Source organism: Chelonia mydas, chromosome 2 (genome assembly GCF_015237465.2).
Source record: "Chelonia mydas isolate rCheMyd1 chromosome 2, rCheMyd1.pri.v2, whole genome shotgun sequence".
NCBI lineage: Eukaryota > Metazoa > Chordata > Testudines > Cheloniidae > Chelonia > Chelonia mydas.
Genome location: NC_057850.1, coordinates 201,791,458 through 201,813,499, shown reverse-complemented (window position 1 = coordinate 201,813,499; position 22,042 = coordinate 201,791,458). Strand labels below are relative to the sequence as shown.

The window sequence follows — 22,042 nt, the reverse complement described above, 5'->3', positions numbered from 1 at the left end:
TGCTTCAAGGAGAAGAGCCTGGCCCTAGAAGCTGAAAAGACAGAGAGAAGGAAGGAAGGAAGAAATTTTCTCCCAGCAAGCAGCTGCCTTGCCAGGAAATGTCTGTGCCTACTGCGGACAGATCTGTGGATCCAGGATCGGACTCCTGAGTCATCTCAAGACCCATATGTAAATCTGTGGTAAAGGTCATCTTCGAATTGAGGGGTTGCCGACAGATTAAACACATCTGTATGCCAAGTTCACAAGTTTCCAAAGAGAGATTTCAGAAGAATTTAATATATGAGTCATTGAAGAAGTTAAGAAATAAAGTATGTTTGCCCATGGGTGACCACAGCCAAGGAAAGAGATACAAAAGAATTGTTTGGTACCAAAGAAAGAGGAACCAGCAACACAATTGCCCATTTCACAACCACAAAGCAATCAAGCTTTTATCTACAGTGCCAGTTTCACAGAAACTGCACATTCCTGAAAGTATTTCTGGGGCAAAAAAGTCCACCACGGAGCCCAACAAAACTAAGTCAACATTAAAAATTAAACACTGCGCAGTAATAAAGGCAGACATTCTTCAACAGGTACCTGGAGTGATCTAAGTGCATTCTAAAAATCACACTAAGGCTTATATATCAAAGCCATCAGTGGACTTGATTTTTAAGAGAAACTGCACATTAAAGTAGTTTGCATGAACTGCACCGCAGATAAGCTATTTACAAGAAGTCAGTATTTAGTGCTACCCATGCCACCCTTATTTCTGCACTGCTGCTGGCGGCGGCACTGCCTTCAGAGCTGGGTGCCCAGCCGCTGCTCTCTGCCAGCCCAGCTCTGAAGGCAGCCCGGAAGTAAGGGTGGCAATATCGCAACCCCTACAACAGGCTTGGGATCCCCTTTTGGGGCAGGATCCACAGTTTGAAAAATGCTGGTCTACAGGTTGCACTGCAACGTGCACACCTATCCTTCTTCAAACCTAGTCAGCCATTCGTCCTCTCTATGACTTAATGCAAAAGCACCAAAGAGACTCTTGTCTCATGGCATGGAACAAAGATTTCTGCGAATTCCAGTTTTAATGATAAATCTCAAGAATTCATAACCAGTACCTACCTCTGAAGATTTATTTCTAGCTGTCAGCTAACAATATATGGGTTCAGCATTTCTCATCTAATTAAAAAAAAGCACATTATAAAAGTTGAAGTGAGACAGCAAGATACCCTACCAACACCTCTTCTGTTTTTCAAGATGCACTGGCACCCAATGTTTTTCTTAAGGAGACCCCTAGTAACTGACAGTTAGGTACCCCATTTCCTCTCATGCATGCATGTTGCTGCACAGTTGTCACCAACTCCCCCCCCCGGCCTATTCTCTCTCTCCCATTTCACCAACCCACCTCTTTTTCTTTCATATGTTGAACTTATTTTTGTTCTTTTGCTCTTGTTTTGGGGTTTCCCCTCTTTGTTCCCCACTCACAGAAGGTGGAAAGCTACCTAAGGTGGGCGTGGGCATTCACTGGGGGCTCCATAAGCTTAGTTGCATACAGTTTTAGCTGAGTGCCACGGGAGCAGAGAAAAAACATGGATCTGTGGGTTGCCTAAGAGTGCAGCCTTGCCAACGTCATAGGGTTGTGATCATCTGCCTTAAGGACTACTGTGGGAGTTGCAAAGGAAGGAAGGTGGTTTTCAAAGAGCTGTCACCTGCATTACACATAGTTACAGCAGCATGTTTGCATTAAGAAGAGGTGGATCCAAGATGCTACAACTTACTCTGTTCACTGCCCTGGCCCTTCCCCCACCCACAAACTGGACTGGCAAAACACTCAGAGGAATGTTGTTTATTCTTTAATTTCCCTTTAAAAAGGAAGCCAAGGAGGCACACTGAGAACTTAAGCAAAGTTCTGCATTAGAGCATAAAAAGGCTACTAAAGTTGTTTAGATCAGTGGCTCTCAACCTTTCCAGACTACTGTACCCCCTTCAGGAGTCTGATTTGTCTTGCAGATCCCCAAGTTTCGCCTCACTTAAAAACTACTTGCTTACAAAATCAAACGTAAAAATACAGAAGTGTCACAGCACATTACTGAAAAATTTCTTCCTCTCTCATTTTACCATATAATTATAAAATAAATCAATTGGAATATAAATATAGTACTTACATTTCAGCGTATACTATACTAGAGCAGTATAGATAAGTCATTGTCCATATGAAATTTTAGTTTCTACTGACTTCACTAGTGCTTTTTATGTAGCCTGTTGTAAAACTAGGCAAATATCTAGAGGAGTTGATGTACCCCCTGGAAGGCCTCTGAGAACCCATGGTTGAGAAGCACTGGTTTAGATGGACTTTGTTACCTCAATTTACTCTCTGAATAAGGAAATTACTACAAGTAGCTAGGACAGCGACCTAATAGTTTACTTAAAATATTTAAACAGTTTCATAAAATAAGGATCAGTATATAGTTCATGGGCTCTGTAGGCGCCTTCTACACCAGTGGTTCTCAACCGAGGGGTCCGTAGCCCTGTGTCGGCCCCCATGGGGCTAAAGCCAGAAGTTATGGGGCTGAATCCCACAGCCCTGATGCTCTTCCCAGGGCAGAAGCCTTGAGCACATGGGCGGAGTTGGAAGGCACGGGGAGCGTTGCCACCCCAAACCGCAGTGCCTTACCCAGAGCAGGGCAGTCCCAGGAGCAGCTCCACCCCTCTCCTCCTCTCTCCCAACCCCTGAGGCCCTGCTCCGTGGCCAGGTTGGAGGCGGGAAGCCAGAGCCAGGCAATGCACTTCCTGGTGCCATGGAGCAGGCAGCCGTAGCATTCCCCCTGTCTCCTGCTGCTGCCCAGGGTTGTGGCTGCTCCTCAGCTCCCAGTCCTCTTTGACTGTTCGGGCAGCAGGTAAGAGTCTCCCAGGAGGGAGGATCTGGCTCCAGGACCGGCAGAGCCCTTGGGAAACAGCAACCGCAAGAGGGGACCCTCCCGGGACACAGCCCCTAGCTACCCCCCTCTCTGCATCATGAGCTACCCTCCTGTCTGCACACAGCTCCTAGCTACCCTTCTCCCTGTACCCGGAGGTACACCCTTCCTGCACAGCCCCTAGCTATCCCTTTCCCTGTATCCTGAGCTACGCCCCAGCCCGCACACAGCCCCTAGCAACCCTCTCCCTGCGCTGTTTTCAAACTTTTTGAACTGCGCCCCCGCACCCCACTTTGAGTTATAATTTTTGGTTGTACCACCCCCAACACACACACAACCCAGACAGGCTGGGTGGCCTGCTGAAGTGAGTCGGGGGTAGAGGTGGCACTCCCTCCCCAGACCCTGGCATGCAGAGCTTGCTCGAGCCCCTCTGTCCTCTGCCCCCCAAAAATACAAGTCAAACTATACCTATGCCCGAGCACTGCTCCCAGCCTGGAGCGCCAAGTCCCCATCCCCCCCACCCTGGAGATTTTGTAGCAGGTTGCAGGAGCCTCAGAAAGGAAAAGGTTGAGAACCCCTGTTCTACACCGTAATTTCTTGCCTCACACTCTTACAAACTGCTCTGTTTTGGTAGGAGTCATTCCAGTTTTAAAACCAGCCCCGGCCAAGGCGGAGTGGCCTTTTCAGCGTATTCATATATATTTTAAAATAATACACTGAACATCTATTATAAGGAAACACACTTTTAAACAGTGTGCCTATAATGCTGCCAAGGAGTGGATGTGAGGCTGGCGACAAGGGCTTTCCACTCTCCTCCCTGCCTTACATTCTCTGATAGCAGAGACCAATCAGATATGAGCAGAGCAGCTAAGTAAGGAGTGGATGGAGAAGAGTCAGACAGTGGCATGCTTTGTATAGTGACTTGAGTTCCCAAGGACCTTACATCCTTCCCATACCTAGTACCAGAGTGGAGCTTCAGACTCCCTGCCTCCTATCTAAGGGTATGTCTACACTACGAAATTAGGTCGAATTTATAGAAGTCGGTTTTTTAGAAATCGGTTTTATATATTCGAGTGTGTGTGTCCCCACAGAAAATGCTCTAAGTGCATTAAGTGCATTAACTCGGCGGAGTGCTTCCACAGTACCGAGGCTAGAGTCGACTTCCGGAGCATTGCACTGTGGGTAGCTATCCCACAGTTCCCGCAGTCTCCGCTGCCCATTGGAATTCTGGGTTGAGATCCCAATGCCTGATGGGGCTAAAACATTGTCGCGGGTGGTCCTGGGTACATATCATCAGGCCCCCGTTCCCTCCCTCCCTCCGTGAAAGCAAGGGCAGACAATCGTTTCGCGCCTTTTTTCCTGAGTTACCTGTGCAGACGCCATACCACGGCAAGCATGGAGCCCGCTCAGCTCACTGTCACCGTATGTCTCCTGGGTGCTAGCAAACACGGTACTGCATTGCTACACAGTAGCAGCAACCCATTGCCTTGTGGCAGCAGACGGTGCAATAGGACTGGTAGCCGTCATCGTCATGTCCGAGGTGCTCCTGGTCGCCTGTGTGAGGTCGATCAGGAGCACCTAGGCAGACATGGGCGCAGGGACTAAATTTGGAGTGACTTGATCAAGTCATTCTCTTTAGTCCTGCAGTCAGTCCTATTGAACCATCTTATGGTGAGCAGGCAGGCGATATGGATTGCTAGCAGTCCTATTGCATCATCTTCTGCCGGGCAGGCAAGAGATGAGGATGGCTAGCAGTCATATTGTACCATCTTCTGCCGATCAGCCCTGAGATGTAGATGGCATGCAGTCCTTCTGCACCGTCTGCTGCCAGCCAAAGATGTAAAAGATAGATGGAGTGTATCAAAACAAGAAATAGACCAGATTTGTTTTGTACTCATTTGCTTTCCCCTCCTCCCCCATCTAGGGGACTCATTCCTCTAGGTCACACTGCAGTCACTCACAGGGAAGGTGCAGCGAGGTAAATCTAGCCATGTACCAATCAGAGGCCAGACTAACCTCCTTGTTCCAATAAGAACAATAACTTAGGTGCACCATTTCTTATTGGAACCCTCTGTGAAGTCCTGCCTGAAATACTCCTTGATGTAAAGCCACCCCCTTCGTTGATTTTAGCTCCCTGAAGCCAACCCTGTAAGCCGTGTCGTCAGTCGCCCCTCCCTCCGTCAGAGCAACGGCAGACAATCGTTCTGCGCCTTTTTTCTGTGCGGACGCCATACCAAGGCAAGCATGGAGGCCGCTCAGCTCATTTTGGCAATTAGGAGCACATTAAACACCACGTGCATTATCCAGCAGTATATGCAGCACCAGAACCTGGCAGAGCGATACTGGGCGAGGAGGCGACGTCAGCGCGGTCACGTGAGTGATCAGGACATGGACACAGATTTCTCTGAAAGCATGGGCCCTGCCAATGCATGCATCATGGTGCTAATGGGGCAGGTTCATGCTGTGGAACGCCGATTCTGGGCTCAGGAAACAAGCACAGACTGGTGGGACCGCATAGTGTTGCGGGTCTGGGACGATTCCCAGTGGCTGCGAAACTTTTGCACGCGTAAGTGCACTTTCATGGAACTTTGTGACTTGCTTTCCCCTGCCCTGAAGTGCATGAATACCAAGATGAGAGCAGCCCTCACAGTTGAGAAGCGAGTGGCGATAGCCCTGTGGAAGCTTGCAACGCCAGACAGCTACCGGTCAGGCGGGAATCAATTTGGAGTGGGCAAATCTACTGTGGGGGCTGCTGTGATGCAAGTAGCCAACGCAATCAAAGATCTGCTAATATCAAGGGTAGTGACCCTGGGAAACATGCAGGTCATAGTGGATGGCTTTGCTGAAATGGGATTCCCTAACTGTGGTGGGGCCATAGATGGAACCCATATCCCTATCTTGGCACCGGAGCACCAAGCCGGCGAGTACCCCTTGCGGTTTATGTACTTTTCAATAGTGCTGCAAGCACTGGTGGATCACAAGGGACGTTTCACCAACATCAACGTGGGATGGCCGGGAAAGGTACATGTCGCTCGCATCTTCAGGAACTCTGGTCTGTTTCAAAAGCTGCAGGAAGGGACTTTATTCCTAGACCAGAAAATAACCGTTGGGGATGTTGAAATGCCTCTAGTTATCCTTGGGGACCCAGCCTACCCCTTAATGCCATGGCTCATGAAGCTGTACATAGGCAGCCTGGACAGTAGTCAGGAGCTGTTCAACTACAGGCTGAGCAAGTGCAGAATGGTGGTAGAATGTGCATTTGGATGTTTAAAAGCGTGCTGGCGCAGTTTACTGACTCGGTTAGACCTCAGCGAAACCAATATTCCCACTGTTATTACTGCTTGCTGTGCGCTCCACAATACCTGTGAGAGTAAGGGGGAAGACGTTTATGGTGGGGTGGGAGGTTGAGGCAAATCGCCTGGCTGCTGGTTACGCGCAGCCAGACACCAGGGCGGTTAAAAGAGCACAGGAGGGCGCGGTACGCATCAGAGTATCTTTGAAGACCAGTTTCATGACTGGCCAGGCTACGGTGTGAAAGTTCTGTTTGTTTCTCCTTGAGGAAACCACCCGCCTCTTGGTTCACTCTACTTCCCTGTAAGCTAACCACCCTCCCCCCTCCCTTCGATCACCGCTTGCAGAGGCAATAAAGTCATTGTTGCTTCACGTTCATGCATTCTTTATTCATTCATCACACAAATAGGGGGATGACTACCAAGGTAGCCCAGGAGGGGTGGTGGAGGAGGGAAGGAAAATGCCACACAGCACTTCAAAAGTTTACAACTTTAAAATTTATTGAATGCCAGCCTTCTGTTTTTTGGGCAATTCTCTGTGGTGGAGTGGCTGGTTGGCCGGAGGCCCCCCCACCGCGTTCTTGGGCGTCTGGGTGTGGAGGCTATGGAACTTGGGGAGGAGGGCAGTTGGTTACACAGGGGCTGTAGTGGCAGTCTGTGCTCCAGCTGCCTTTGCTGCAGCTCAACCATACACTGGAGCATACTGGTTTGATCCTCCAGCAGCCTCAGCATTGAATCCTGCCTCCTCTCATCACGCTGCTGTCACATTTGAGCTTCAGCCCTGTCTTCAGCCCGCCACTTACTCTCTTCAGCCCGCCACCTCTCCTCCCGGTCATTTTGTGCTTTCCTGCACTCTGACATTATTTGCCTCCATGCATTCGTCCGTGCTCTGTCAGTGTGGGAGGACAGCATGAGCTCAGAGAACTTTTTTTTTTCTTTGTAATCTTCACTAGCCTCTGGGAAGGAGAAGATCCTGTGATCATTGAAACACATGCAGCTGGTGGAGAAAAAAAGGGACAGCCGTATTTAAAGACACATTTTATAAAACAGTGGCTACAGTCTTTCAGAGTAAACCTTGCTGTTAACATTACATACATAGCACATGTGCTTTCGTTACAAGGTCGCATTTTGCCTCCCCCCACCGCGTGGCTACCCCCTCAACCCTCCCCCCTCCCCGTGGCTAACAGCGGGGAACATTTCTGTTCAGCCATAGGCAAACAACCCAGCAGGAACGGGCTCCTCTGAGTGTCCCCTGAAGAAAAGCACCCTATTTCAACCAGGTGACCATGAATGATATCTCACTCTCCCGAGGATAACACAGAGAGATAAAGAACGGATGTTGTTTGAACGCCAGCAAACATACACTGCAATGCTTTGTTGTACAATGATTCCCGAGTACGTGTTACTGGCCTGGAGTGGTAAAGTGTCCTACCATGGAGGACGCAATAAGGCTGCCCTCCCCCAAAGCCTTTGCAAAAGGTTTCTGGAGTACATCCAGGAGAGCCGCGAATGCCAGGGCAAATTAATCCTTTCACATGCTTGCTTTTAAACCATGTATAGTATTTTAAAAGGTACACTCACCGGAGGTCCCTTCTCCGCCTGCCGGGTCCAGGAGGCAGCCTTGGGTGGGTTTGGGGGGTACTGGCTCCAGGTCCAGGGTGAGAAACAGTTCCTGGCTGTCAGGAAAACCGGTTTCTCCGCTTGCTTGCTGTGAGCTATCATCTTCCTCGTCCCCAAAACCTGCTTCCGTGTTGCCTCCATCTCCATTGAAGGAGTCAAACAACACGGCTGGGGTAGTGGTGGCTGAACCCCCTAAAATGGCATGCAGCTCATCATAGAAGCTGCATGTTTGGGGCTCTGACCTGGAGCGGCCGTTCGCCTCTCTGGTTTTCTGGTAGGCTTGCCTCAGCTCCTTAAGCTTCACGTGGCACCGCTTCGGGTCCCTGTTATGGCCTCTGTCCTTCATGCCCTGGGAGATTTTGACAAAGGTTTTGGCATTTCGAAAACGGGAACAGAGTTCTGATAGCACGGATTCCTCTCCCCATACAGCGATCAGATCCCATATCTCCTGTTCAGTCCATGCTGGAGCTCTTTTGCGATTCTGGGACTCCATCATGGTCACCTGCAGCTTGCCATGCTGGCCAAACAGGAAATGAGATTCAAAAGTTCACGGTTCTTTTCCTGTCTACCTAGCCAGTGCATCTGAGTTGAGAGTGCTGTCCAGAGCAGTCACAATGGAGCACTCTGGGATAGATCCTGGAGGCCAATACCGTCGAATTGTGTCCACAGTACCCCAAATTCGACCCGGCAAGGCCGATTTAAGCGCTAATCCACTTGTTGGGGTGGAGTAAGGAAATCGATTTTAAGAGCCCTTTAAGTCGAAATAAAGTGCTTCATCGTGTGGAAGGGTGCAGGTTTACATCGATTTAACGCTGCTAAATTCGACCTAAAGTTCTAGTGTAGACCAGGGCTAAGTGAGAAAAGAGATGACAGATTTTTGGGAGTAGGTGTAGAAAGAGTACGCATTGAGGAGGCAAACGGGTGGATCTCAGCAGGCGAGAAAGAAGAGTAGAGACCTGCAAATCTGCAGATTTCAGCTTTATATCCATGGACCATGTTTGCGGATCGCAGATCAACTGAAGATACAAATTTTGTACCCACCAGGGCTCTAAAGATGAGGAACCCCCACCAGGAAAGAAGAAACTGATCTGCTGTCGTACCTCTGAACACACCAGAGAGGATTTATCTTCCTCCTCCAAGTATGAGTCTGAGGGTGGGAGAAATGAATCTTATGAGTCCAAGCTCCGTAGGCTTTGATAAGCATCTGGAAGATTCTCAAGCCCCCTCATTTTTTTTACAATGTTAAAATAACCTAAATTTCACCAGTATGTACAAGTCACCCTCCAGTAGCTGGGGCCTACTGATATTAAGCTTATTCAGAAAATTGTTCCTGGAAAAAAACAAAAACAAACGTATCTAATGTTTCCAGCAATAATACATACACATCCCAGAAGTTGTTCACTGTCCAGTTCCTTTTCTTAATATTCTTACAAGAATGACTAAATTGTAGCCCCAGCAGCACCTGTTACTACATTTTGAGGTCATTGTGGAAAATTTATAGGTCATTCTTAAGAAAAAAAAAACAACTTACTATCGAATTGAATAGCTTGCATGTACTGTAGTTCAGAAAACCCACATATTAAAATAGTCCCTCTAACTAGGTGTACAGTTATTTCCAGCTTGCCCCCAATCATTTGGGTGTCTTGTTTAGTTGATAGTTTGGGCCAATTAATTCTACATCCCTGTTCACGTACATGGTCATAGCTACACCATGTTCATTAGGTCACTGCTCTAGAAATCACATGAATTCTTCCTTCCACTCCTAATGGAACAGTTTGATATACTAGAAGGTCATATCCATATACGATCTTCTGTGCACCTCCCTACAGTCCATTTCTCTTGACAATATACAGTAGGATGAATGCAATGTCCCTTGATTCATTGGTCATATGCTTTCCATACAGTCACCGGATATTTTCTGTCATAAATTTAGATTGTAAAGGCTCAAATCTAAAACTGCTGTTCTGTCCTAAAGTCATTTTTATTTGTAGTTCCATATTAGTTTTTTTTTACCTCATACATATTATAATTAGGGCTTGTTTTGGGGGGTTTATTAATTTCATTTTTAAGGCATTGAGTTTTATGTAGATGTAAAACAATTGGGGGCTTTCAGAGCTCATCTAATATATTGTAATGATTTACGTATATTATATACATTACTGTAGTGCATATTGTAATGTGTAATCTTGTTGTAAGGTTCCCTAGTGTGCTTTAACATACTATTGTTTCAAACAGCATTATGTTCAAGTGCACTAGTGAACCTTTAGTGCACACCAGCAGGGTCTTCATGGACCAATCAATGCACAACATGTTAGTGTGCTTTAAAAAATAATAATAAAAAAAATCACACCCCAGTAGTCCACATTACTACTGTGTAGACAAACCCTTAGATACAAGTAACCATTTCCAGGGTTTATTGGATAAACACTGATTTCATTGTGTGTGTTTTATATGTTAAAACACAAAATCAGAAGCCCTAATTGTAATACACATTTCTTTACATCCACTCATATACCCTACGGCAATTTTAGCACTGGCATCAGGGAAATACTTGATTTCTCTCACAATCACTAGCACTGTTTTTTAATCCCTGTCTCGTGATTTGTATCTGTTGTCTATAACGTGCTCCCTAGTACCACAACCATTGTCATTTTCATGTTGTTGCTCCTCGAAGGGCTATGTGCAGGAGCAGCTGAGGCACCCAGATAGTGGGAAAGAGAACCATACAGTTATCTAGATAGGCCAGAACACGCGAATGCTTACAGAGAGGGAGGCAGAGCCATGGGGGGAAGTGGAAAGAAGGCACTCAGTCAAGCAATATGAAAAGTCCATTTTAACAGAAGACGACAGTTCTAAAAATATTCCATTTTGATTCCTAGCTCCTGCCTTCCCCATCTCCCTCATTTCAGGAATATCAGTCTGCAAATACAGAAGCTAATTAGTCTCTAGTTATGTAGGCACTAGTGAAGCATAGTGCTCAACATATGCCCACATGTTCCCTCCTGCAGTTCAGAAACATTGTCTCATAGTTGGGCAAGTGGCAACAAGTTTTGCCACTGTTGAGCAATGACACTAGGAAAGAAATTCCCTTCAGAGTTCAACCTTAGTGATAAAGTCAGCAGATAACAGACCATGCTAAAACAGCACTATATCCTTGCCAACATACAAGATACAAGCAGAAAAGCTTTCAGCCAAAGCTCTAATGAAATAGGCATTCTATTCTGCAGTGAGTTGAGATTAATCTGAATAGCCATTCCATATGCAACAACTATTTAATAAGTACTTGTGGCACCTTAGAGACTAACAAATTTATTTGAGCATAAGCTTTCGTGAGCTACAGCTCACCTCATTGGAAGCAGCTCACAAAAGCTTATGCTCAAATAAATTTGTTAGTCTCTAAGGTGCCACAAGTACTCCTGTTCTTTTTGCAGATACAGACTAACACAGCTGCTACTCTGAAACCTACCATTTAATAGTTCAGCTTGAGAGTACCAAAGGTAAACATTTGTCTTTCTGCATTAAACAAAGGACTGTTTTATGCTTCCCCCCATAATCTAATCATGGGAAAATAAATAATGCAAGGTCATTTTGCAAGATATGGTTGGTAACATAATATGAATAGTCATTATTGTAGTGATGTTATATCAAAGTTATCAAGGCTGTGAAGTGGAATCATTAGTTAAGAATCTTCACAGAAGATCTTCCATCACAGACACACTTTATCCTTCTTGTAGCTCTGCAGTGGAGAGTAGCTGTTGTCTCAGGCAAGTGGCATACTACTTCCAAATATGGGAAAATTCAACTCATGACGACACCAGGATATTAACAATACCTTACAATTCAACTGCAATGAAACATTAATGAGCTGTTTGTTTGAAAATAAAAGAGATGGCTGAACCCACAGCTAGATCTTAAATAGGAAGTTGTACTTCTTTCCTGTTACAGCTAATCAAGCTAATCAACTCAGATTGAAAGCAGCTTTTGTAAAGCCTGACTGACCATTTTTTTTTTGATGCATAAGAAAACATCAAATGATGTCCTAGTACTTGAAATCTGATCTTTTAGAAGGGAAGATCATCAATAGGGGTTCTTCAGTGCACTAGGAGTTACGTACAGAAGTCATGGTAGCAGGCAACCAGCTTGTACACGTTATTGTTACTTAGTACAGGGGAAAATGTTTCACACGTTTCCCTTATCAACATACTGTATTCCGCAAAAGAAAAAGGAGACTGCTACTAGATTTTTTTATTTTCAAGAAGTTTCATGCGAGGGTGCAATCCTGGCACCACTAAAATCAATGGGAGTTTTACCATTAACTTCAATGGAACCAGGATTTCAATTTAGGACTTTAAGGTGTCATTTCTATATATTTGAATGTTAGCTGTGAAATGCAGTGAACACAGGCACAGATATCACACATGTAAAGTTCTAACGCCTTATCTAGGAGTTTGAAATTAAGTTATTTTTACTCCGTTAGTATATTTCAGCTCAAAATTTTCTTCTCAGACTTGGCCGTTCCTTGTATTCCCTAGTAGGTCTGGTCTGCCCACAGCTGGATCTACCCCTCTCTTAGAGGGTCACACCTACCTCTCTGATATCTAAGGGACCTGCATCAGTGAGCCAGCAAAACCCACTTCAGTTTTCCACACGGATAAACATCTGGTTTCAGGCAAACACCCCCTGCTACCCTGCCACTATCTACAGCTGTACCCAGGGCATGCACTTTGGTTTCTTCTTCCCTGTGCAGTCCAGCTCCTAGATTTATTTAGATTGAAATACTAATTACATATAAGGATGCCTCAAGCCTTGTAATACAATAAAATCTCAGTAGCACTAAAAATAAGTCATTTCAAGGAGGAACTCAGCCAGCCAGCCACCTACAATAAAATCCTTCCATCTTTCTGGGAAGAATAGTCCCAGGGGCCTGATTCACATTTACATGAAGGCCCCGGTAGCAAGAATTACATTTACATTCACTCTATGGTTTCTTTATACTGCCAAGACAGTGTAAAAGGGCTTTTGGGTAAATGAGAATCCAGTCCCATCTGTGCAACAGACAAGTGATGGGGAAGCAGAAGATAAAATCCACAGCACTTTAAAAAGATGGATTATTAAACAAGCTTTCTTGTAGCAAGATATGAGCCTCCTGCTTTTCTTTGCTATTCTCAATCCTTTGTAACATAATGGCTCATGGGACGTTTCATTCAGGAAGCTAGCAGGGGAGAGAAGAAAGAGGGAAAGGAAACTCAAAGGTTCCCACTTCATGGGAATGACACATGGGATATGTGCACAAGCAGAGATGAGTGAAGTCTCATGCATACATGTGGCTCCACTTGTGGCTGATGTGATGTTAGAGTCTGTGTTTGCATTGGGTGCCTCTATTGTTTGAGCAAAGCGTGTACAAATGTACGTCAAGGGAGAAGTGACAGTGTGGGTGTGCTTTGTGTGTGGTCTGTTGTAGGGCTTGCATGACAGAAAGCATATAATTAACTGTAACGTCCTGGAACTTAACACAACTCTACCAGCAATTAAACAAATACAAGCAAAAAAAAAAAAAAGTAAATTTTAAATTTTTTTTTTAAATGACAGACCAGATTGAGGTCAGAACACCACCACATTTATAGAAACTGGGATGAGGAAAAGCTCCAGAACAATGGGGAAACTGCATTATAATAAGTCACCAAAGAAAGGTGACCTAAGCAATTGCAACAACTGGCAAAGCATAACAGTCCTTTCAGGTGACAGGTAAAATTTCCGGTAGTATCATCTTAGGCAGAATAAAGCAAGTAGGTGAGACAAAGCAAAGGGATGATCAGGCTGGATTGCAACCCAGAAGATCATTGTTGACCAGATTTTCACCCTAAGAACAATCCTTGAAGAGAGCATTGAATGGCAAAAACTACACCAACTTCATGGATTTCAGGAAAATGTTCGACAGCCTCCATCAGGATTCACTCAGCAACATCTTGCAGTGTTATGGTATGCCAACAAAACCCACCACCACCAGCTAGGCTTTATAACTGCGTGTGGCATGTTGATAAGGTAAACAGACTTGAACGAATGGTTCAAAATAAACACTGGTGTCAGAGATGCTCTCTCTTGCCTCTACTGTCAATAGCAACATCATACTTCATTACAAGAAAAGTGTAGACAGATGCAACAGTCTTTGAATGGCTCATCAACAGCACACTAAGATCTAGATTTTACTGATTACATAGGTGTTGAGCCATTCTTGAAAGCACAAAGATTTTGAGACGATACAGAAATGAGCGAACATGAGATTTACTTTGAAATCCAGAAATTCACAATGGGGCTAGCTGCTCCATTTCAAGTGATGCCTTAGATCTCAATGAAAGTTAGCTTCCAGACTTATTCTAGTTTCCATCTGTACACACCACAGATATACAATTGACGGGAATATGAATTTCTTTAGAAATGACTTAGGATTGATTAGTAGGGGTTTTGTATCTGAAGAGAACTAGCAGAATTGCACAGTAAAGCTTGCACAGTACCTGCAATACTAAAACTGGATCAAGTCACTAGCTCTTTACTTTCATTATTAGTATTATGGTAGCACTCAGAAGCTGCAAAAAGTATAACATTGACTCATGTCTCAACCTTAAGTGCATCACAAGTAAGAGATTTTATATAAAGAGAGGTTTCAGAGTAGCAGCCGTGTTAGTCTGTATTCGCAAAAAGAAAAGGAGTACTTGTGGCACCTTAGAGTTATTTATTTGAGCATAAGCATAACCAATTTATTTGAGCATAAGCATCTGTAGTGAGCTGTAGCTCACGAAAACTTATGCTCAAATAAATTGATTAGTCTCTAAGGTGCCACAAGTACTCCTTTTCTTTATATAAAGAGAGATGAGCAGCTTCAAGAACTCTGCAAGAGTAGCAGACTACGAACTGAAGCTGAATGAATAGGAGTTAAGGAAATGCAGCATCTCTCAGGATCAGGCCAACAGTAAGAGGCATATTTTCTGTTCTGTACGGGTACTTATAGCACACTCATCACCATAATATCCCAGTTTTTGCTTTTGTTGATTTGTATGTCAGTCTAGGTGCTCAAGGTTAATTTAACCAAATTTCTCTTAGTTGTTTCTATATTAACTCACACACACCCTTCCTCCACTCCCAGAGAGGCTATTGTTTCATTATTTTAGCTTCCTCTTTACTTCCAGGCACCTCTGTGGTGTGTTGGGATTTAAATGCCTCCACCACAAATGATTAGCTTGTACAAGTCTAAGTCCACACAACCTGAAGAATGTACCCCTTCCAAATACCAGTAGGGATTGATGTATATAAAAACAAACCATATACATTATATCCCACTCACTTTCAGCCAGTTATATATGTAACTGACTGAAAGTGCCAAACCAGCAAAGTTTTGGTCCGGTAACATTTTGTAAGAGACAAATTAGCTCCAATGCCAAGTTACAGACTCTGAAGCTAGATATGGAAGTGACCTCATTTTCTTTGTCAATAGAGGATTGTTCCCTGTGGTCAAGGCCCTGTGAACTCCATATCAAACTGGCCCTAGATTCTGTGCCACTCTGGTGCAGGTTTCAGAGTAACAGCCGTGTTAGTCTGTATTCACAAAAAGAAAAGGAGTACTTGTGGCAATTTAGAGACTAACCAATTTATTTGAGCATAAGCTTTCGTGAGTGACAGCTCACTTATGCTCAAATAAATTGGTTAGTCTCTAAGGTGCCACAAGTACTCCTTTACTCTGGTGCAGGAGATTGGAAGTTTTGTAGCTGCTTTTTAATATAAATGAAGCTAAGTATTTTGTTGAATTACATATGAAACAATCAGTACTGTAGCCCCAAGTTATTTTTATATTACATTTAACAAGCTATCACCAAATCTTTAATTTTCCAAAGTCATCACAAAAATACATTGCACAACATATAAACTGCATCCTAGAATCCGTCAGGGGGAAGCTGAAGCTTTTGGCAGGTGCATAGGAGACACCATGAGTTGTTGGTACCGGAGAAGGCATGAGAAGCAGCATGGAATTCTGGGATAAGTACATTAATAGGAAACTAAAATGATCAACATTGAAATAGTTAAATGACATTCAGTTTGTCCTCTTTAGGTTTCAGAGTTAACACCACTTTGAAATGCATTTCACATTTCTGAGCTACCATTTCATGCTATCTGCAGATTACAGAAGAGGACAAATTAAAGCATGAAGAAAATGTGATAAAAAAATTGTTGCAAAGAAAACCTTTTAATTTAAAAATGAACGTTTATTACAGAGCACAATCTGTGATACAGGCATGGATTCTGGGTCCCTGCACAACAGAATATGTGCTACTGTTTTATCCAATCTAATTCTGCATTAATCACATGATCGGGCACCTTCCCTAAAGCCCTGAATAAAGAAGGTGTATGAATGGAAAATAGGATCTAATTAGAAGGCCCTTTACGCTAACAGTCCATGCAGCAACAACACCACTCATACTACATATGACTGTACTGCAGTTTCCAGGCCTTACCACTAAGATGTTCACCAACATCAGATCCTAATGCCATTGAAACCATGGCAAAAGTTTCCACTGGCTTCAGTGGCCCCAGGTAAAGTAAATAAGCCTCTTCTAAGAGAAAAGCTAGCCATAATTTTATAACCTACTGCAGCCGTATTCATCATAGCATTCCTTTGAACTGAACACCACAGCAAGATGAAATTTAGCTAAAAGGTTAATTGCTACAAACCAACAGAAACCTTGATACTCAAAACACTAATTAATATATAAACTGCTAACACCACCGTAGCAACTGAGAACTCATTTTTTGCCATTAGAATCCATGAAATCTAAGCATGCCAGAATAATGCAACTTTTCATCTGTTCTCTAGATGGTATGCAACAAAAGTACATATAATACAGCAAATGTATGCAGGGGAGGCCCATTACTGAATGAAATGTACTCTATTTATAGTCATGTGCTTTTAACTGCTCAAGCTGTAGTGAGAAGACAAATATCAAATATTTAGCATTTATATATAGTGTTTGCATTTGCAAAGTGCATCACAAAACTATCTATATGTTAATCATTGTACTAAATAAACCCCACCTGAAGTCTCACCAGTGTTTCCTGTCTTTGGTACGTAAGCTCGTAATTCTCAGCTGCGACCTCCTTGTTCTGAGCCTGATTCTGCACCAGCCCCTAGCATGCACATGCACCACTGAGTAATAGTTTATTCCATGAATAGGCCCACCTTCCCTGTGGAGTAACGTGTGACATCAGCAGCCCCGGTGCCAGCTCATGCCAAGGCCCCCCCAGGCCTCACTGAACACTGTCAAATGCATAGCTGGAAACTAGTCTGGCTTATCAGCACATTAGCATTGTTAGAATTGATGTTAAATTGATAAGAATGTGTTTAGTGTTATAGGATGCCACATTACTGATCTCACTTATAACCTCGGTAGCCCATGGTATAAGGTTATATTGAGTGTTTGCATTGTAAACCTCTGTAACTGTGGAACTCAAACAGAAGAGAAGCCTTCTCTAATGCAAATGCTGGCTTCCTCCAGAAGACTTTAGGCCCCAGCCAACAAGAAGGCCTTTGACACCAAATGAGCGGATGTGAGGGTCAAAGAACAAAGACTTTGTTAATTGCATTCTTCAGCCCCTCCAGGAAGAGAGTGGTTCACGAACTCATCACACCAGCTTGGACTATGGGGAGAAATGGATAAACATCTCTGACAAGGAGAAACTGGGTTCTTTTTGGCTGCTTGGACTACAAGTGTATGTCCACACTGCAATTAGACACCTGCAGCTGGCTCATGCCATCTGACTCAGGCTAAGGGGCTGTTTAATTGCAGTGTAGATACGCAGACTTGGGTTGCAGCCTGAGCTCTGGGACCCTCCCACCTTGCAAGGTCCCACAGCCTTGGTTCCAGCAAGCCCAAATGTCTACACCATAATTAAACAGCCCATTAGCCCAAGTCAGCTGGCATGGGCCAGCCACAGGTGTCTAATTGAAGTGTAGACATATCCTAAAGGGGCAAGAATTACTAAGCATAAAAAAACACCACCCCACGCTACCCAGTTTAGCCCTAGAGAATATATGGAGTTTGCTTATAATAGAAGTTTTTATTATCTTTTGGAATTTAAGATTGTAACTCATTTGTGTGTACATGTCACCCGCTTTAACCTTGTAAATAACTCATTTCTTTTCTCAGTTAATAAATCTTTAGTTAATTACAGGATTGGCTACAAGAGTTGTCTCTGGTGAGAGATTTGGGGCACAATTGACCTGAGATAAGTGACTCATCCTTTGGGACTTGGAGTAGCCTGACTATTGTTGTGATTTTTGGTGCAAGGGATCAGCTACCACAAAGGCAGGCTTGCCTGGGTGGCAAGATAGACTGAAGTGCCCCAGGGGCCTGTCTGTGATTCTATGGTAAGGCTGTGATAGGGCTTGTGGAGTTTACTCTTGCTACTTGGTTGGTGAAATCTAATTACAGAACATTCAACCAATTCATTTAACAAGAACTACATTAATTTATTTCCTATCCTAGGAAGAACTTTAAAAAAAGATTAAAGTGTATTTGTTAATTATTGTTACATTTTTCAACCAGGAGATGGTCCTAATAATTACATTAAAGATCATGGAAATTAGAATTGTTTCCTGTTTGCCTGAGTATTTCTTATGCTTTAAATACTTAATCACACCTGCATACTCTTCTGAAATTCAGTAGGGTCAAAATTACATTACTTTCATTTTAGCCCACGAAAGCTTATGCCCAAATAAATTTGTCAGTCTCTAAGGTGCCACAAGTACTCCTTGTTGTTTTTGCTGATACAGACTAACATAGCTACTACTCTGAAACCTGTCATTATAAAATCTGTGGTTAATCAATGAAAATGAAAAGATAAAACAAACAAAACAGCCACCCACATCCCTTCTTCTCAAGAAAGTCAAGGCTGAACAGCACTCTCACAATCATTAGGGGAATGGGGGGTGGGGGGGTGGAGAAACAGGGAAGCCAGACACATTACCTCCCAAGGAAGAGATGGATGTAGTTAAATAGTCTTTTCTATACCCATTCAAAATGGTGCACAATATTAAACTACTGAAAGTCAGCAAGTGAGAGCTGAAAGTATCAGATGGATTTCAGGCAGTAGAATACTTAAATGCTCATTTACTAATTTGGTCTCAAAGTCCTGATGGAAATTACACTGGTTTGGAAATTGTACTGAAGTGATTGGATTTAATTAACCTATTTTCCTTAAAGAGGTGGACAAGGAGAGAAGAAAAATCATGGCAACTTTTGTTTTTTTACTACTAAAGAGAATCACAGAATCAGCTGAGAGTGAGTAACTTGGAAATATCCTCAAGATCTCTGAAGTTACATTTAGCAGCCAGCTGGCTTCCAGTTATATTTTCCAAAGCACACAGCAAGAGGGGAAAATCTGCAGTGGCTCCCTGCTGAATGACTCCCGGGAAATTCACCTCTCAACCCTGAAGACTTAGTAATTGATACAGGATTATGTTTTAGAAACAGATGCTTAATATATCAATTAATCTAGAATTAGGTCTATTTCAATGCCACAAAGAAAACACAATGAACCCAACAAATAATGAAAATCTTGAATGGTGCACAATTCAAAGCTGGTCAAGATTTGTTTTTAAAACTGTGTAATCAAAACAAAATAAATACTCTGTACTGTAACAGCACATCTAAGGATCTCAATGAGTTTCAAGAGATGACTAGACCGATATATAAATCCTATTTCTTTTTAGGACACGTTAGTAGAGGGGACAGAATATACAGAGACTGACATGGTAATAAGTTTTGTTTATAGCTCAAGATTCCCCATACATTAGAGGAAGAAAGGAACTATTCTCCCCGACTGGCTGTATTTCACAAGAGGGAACAGTCTCTAAACCCTCTTCAGACACTTGCACTGAAACTTACAGGAAAGCCGATAGCTTCTGGCAATGCGAAGGTTTCCAAGCAGCGACATGAAGGGTGAGCATAAGTAGCTCACCCCCGAGCCAGTTCTTTTCTCCCAAGTCTCCAACTAACCTTAATTCCCAACGGCCACATACTGAAAAGTGTGTGTGTGGTTGTTTTTAAAAGCCACTTCGTTGTTACGAAGTTTCCTTGGTGCCTCTTCAATTTTCGCAGCCTCTTCACTCTCTCTCCGGGCTGGCAGGGGACACCCCAAAAGGCAGAGCTCCTCTTTTCCCAGTAAGCCAAGCCAGCTCTTCAGCTTTTGGGGGGGGAGGGTGTCACGGAGCAAGGGGGAAAATCTAACCAGACCCATTTACCTGAACCGTACGACTGATCCCCCGCGCGTTGGGCTCCTCGGGAGTTAGGAGCAACATCCCACGCCCCTTGGAAGCCCCCCCGGTTCACATCCCCGGGAGAAGATGCAACAAGCCCCCACCCCAGGAAGACCCCCCTCAGGGGCAGCAATGCACCCACCCCAGGGACACCAACCGGCTGGGGAGGGGAACAAGGTCCCTTCACTCCCACGGCGCCGAGCCCCAAGGGCAGGCAGGGGTCAGGGGTGCCAAACCCCAGCCGGGTCCCTGACCCCCCGCAGGGTCACAGCGGGGTGGGAGCCGGGCACCTACCTGAGCGCGTGCCCGCAGCCGGGCTAATGGAAGCTCCCAGGCACACACCAGCAGCTCTGCCCAAACGGCCGCTCCAGGCGCCAGCAAAAAAGGAGGTGGGCGGGGGATGGCAACCAGAATCACAAACTCAGCGGCTCCACCTGGGTGCCTGCTGGAGCGGGGAGAAGTGGGACCGGCTCTTCGGGTCTCTTGACTCCAAGGGAGGTTCCAGAGCTGGCGGGCTTCATCTCGTTGATTGACAGCTGGACTGACCAACGAGAACCTCTACTCTGGGCCACGCAAAGGAGGCGCTAGCGCCCGCCTTCCCGGCCAGTCTGAGGAGGGCGGGTGTTTCCATGATGTCAGCGAGAGGCGCCTCTCGGACAGGTGGAGAAAGAGGTTGGGGTGCGGGCGGTTAATACGCTGCTGCCAGCGGCGTGGGGAGCTGTCACTCAGGCGGCCAACCGGAGGGACAGGTTCCCAGCCCCTCTCTGAGCAGCAGCTGGCACTTTAGTGGAAACAAGTGCGGGGTGGGCCGGCTCCCCCGGCAGCACAGCAAAGCCTGGTGCTCAGCAGAGGTGCTGGATCAGTTTCTACACCCGGGGTGCTGAGCGCCATTGAGCCAAACCCGTAAGCCCTGTGTATAACAGAAACCTCTTCAAGCCAGGGGGTGCGGCAGCACCCCTCGTTCCAGCACTTCTGGTGCTCAGCACCCAGCTGGCTGGGTCTGGGCCCCCAGCAGCCTGGCGCCGAAGGCTGCACAGCCTGGATTTCAGGGGACCAAACTGACTCCGAACTCTGTTGCACCTTTGTCGGAGCCAAGAGACGGCGGTTCCCACAACCACTGGGGCGGTCTGTCCGTGGCCGGAGCATGCCTGCTGCCCAGGGGGTAACAGGCAGATCTGAGCACCCCTGGCACGTGTGTGGTGCCCTTCCTCCCGTGCAGCCCCCCCTGGAGGCCGGTCACCGTGCCCCCAGCAGGCGGCACACTCGCGGGGACGGGGCTCTCCCCCAAGGGCGCGTACAAGAAGTGTCACGCGAGCTGCCAGGGCTCCGGTCCCAGCCACGGAGCGGACAGGACCGGGCTGTCCAGACGCTGCCAGGCAGATGCATTTACAAACACGCCCCGGAACGTTCAAACTACACCAGGAAGGTCCATGCGCTGAATTACCCAGGTCCGTTCACACGTGCAAGGATCGCACCCCCACCTTACTGAGCACACCAACAAGTACAATGCAGAGCTAGAAAAGAAGAGCAACGTCACGGAAGGAGTCAAGATTATACCTTAATTCTTAAAAGGAGGCAGGAATGGTCCCCAGCCCCTGTTAAACTGTTTCAGGCAGAGATCTAACTTCTGTCTGCCTTTCTCCGAACAGGCTCCGTCTTTGCCCATCCTGTGGTTTCGCTCGGTATACTAACAAAGAACAGCCTTAGCCAGTCCCGCCTCCGCTGGGGCGGCTGCCGCTCCTGGCTCCTCGGAAGGAGGGGGAGTTGCTTGCACATTGCATTTTTCTAGTCCTCGCATTAAATACTTGGCGTCTTTAGTGACAGGACATAAATATTCCATCATCCAACAAGAACATGTTGGATGCTAAGGTTAAGAGCTGCTCCGTCAACTTCCAGATTGAGAACGGCTGGGTCAACAAGGAATCTGAGTTGTAGGGCTC

General features: G+C 45.3%; 1 protein-coding gene across 8 annotated transcripts in view; it reads right to left on the bottom strand.

The window, feature by feature from the left end:
• OSBPL3 (oxysterol binding protein like 3) overlaps positions 1-21,839 on the bottom strand; it is a 134,720-nt gene extending 112,881 nt beyond the window's left edge. For 2 of the 8 annotated variants that reach the window (XM_037890519.2, XM_037890523.2), the window contains exon 1: positions 21,660-21,797. The gene's annotated coding sequence lies outside the window, so the exon portion shown is untranslated. Of the gene's footprint in view, positions 1-20,396; positions 20,559-21,659 lie in introns of those variants that run through there. The other 6 variants (XM_037890522.2, XM_043541037.1, XM_037890517.2 and 3 more) reach the window with 6 other exon arrangements.
• Positions 21,840-22,042: the final 203 nt, after the last annotated feature.